Genomic DNA, 1,440 nt, shown 5'->3' on the forward strand with positions numbered 1-1,440 from the left:
AAAACTTTAGATTTATACTTGAGCAGATAAATCCAAGTAAACTTGCTGTAATCATCAATGAAACTCACATAATATTTTTTTTCTTCCAAAAGAATCTCGGGCATGGCCCCACACATCACTAAAAATAAGCTCTAAAGGAGCATGAGAGACACTATGAGACTTAGGATACGGAAGCTGATGGCTCTTGGCACATTGACAAGCTTCACAAACAGACTCACTAATGGAACTATGGGACAAAGGAAGATTGTCCTTATTGACTACTTGTTTCACTATTACTGAAGATGGGTGTCCTAATCGTTGATGCCACCTTTCCAAGGAGGGTTTGATGACGGAGTAGATTTGACGACGCTGGCGACTAAGAGCTCCGGATGTGATTGGGTAGAGACCCCCAATGCATCTACCGTGATGAAGGAGTTCCCTCGTTGCCCGATCCTTGATGAAAAAATAACGAGGGTGAGTTTCAAAGAAGACATTATTATCGGTGGCTAGACGAGACATGGATGCAAGATTTTTATCATCTTGTCGGACATGAAGAACATCCTTAAGGACGAGATCACGTTTAAGACTAGGGGAATTAATTGAAGCTTGACCAATGTGGCAAATGTCCATACCTCCTCCACTGGCAGTATGGATCTGATCAGCGCCGTGGTACTTCTCACGAAGAGCAAGTTGCTCTAGTTCATTGGTGACATGGTCGGTGGCACCGGAATCAACGTACCAGACACCATCTCCTCCTTGTTCGCGCATGGCTGCAGCAACATGGCGAGCGTCAGGGACAAAATTGTCGTCGAAGCGATGCCAGCAATCCATGACCTCATGGCCAGATTTCTTGCAAAGCTGGCAACGGGGGCGAGGACGCGAGGCGGGAGGCCGGCGGCTGTTGTTGGAGTTGAAGCCGCCGCCACTGCTAGTGGAGTTGTTGTAGCCGCCCCCGTTGCCGTAGCTCCCACCAGAGCGAGCGCCGTCGCCCTGAGGAGTGCCGCGTCCGCGGCCACCGCCGTGGTTCTGCCCCTGGTGACCGTGCCCACGACCGCGGCCACGAGCAGCAGAGTTGACAGATGACTGCCGAAGATCGCCGCCATGAAGGAGGGTGAGGCGGGCGTCGAAGCTCAGCAGCTAATTGTACAACTCCTGGACGGTGATGGGTTCCACCCGAGCAGCAAGGGCAGACACGACCGGATTGTACTCCATGTCCAAGCCAGCAAGGATCTTGGAGACGATTTCCGGATCGCAGAGAGCCGCGGCAGTGCTCGCGACTTCATCGATGAGGCTTTTGATCCTGCCAAGATATTCAGCCATGGTCAGGTTACCTTTTTTTAGGTTAGTGAGCTCGATGCGGGTATTGATGGCTTGGGCTTGGCTCTGAGCGGCGAACATGGCGTGGATGGCGCTCCAAACTTCGGCCGGCGTCTGTAACGTCGCGACCTGTGCAAGGATATC

The 1,440-nt window shown here is 51.9% G+C and overlaps 1 pseudogene; it reads right to left on the minus strand.

The window, feature by feature from the left end:
- Nucleotides 1-1,100: 1,100 nt before the first annotated feature.
- LOC123155178 (uncharacterized) lies at nt 1,101-1,239 on the minus strand (annotated as a pseudogene).
- Between the last annotated feature and the right edge of the window lie 201 nt (nt 1,240-1,440).

Source organism: Triticum aestivum, chromosome 7A (assembly GCF_018294505.1).
Source record: "Triticum aestivum cultivar Chinese Spring chromosome 7A, IWGSC CS RefSeq v2.1, whole genome shotgun sequence".
NCBI lineage: Eukaryota > Viridiplantae > Streptophyta > Magnoliopsida > Poales > Poaceae > Triticum > Triticum aestivum.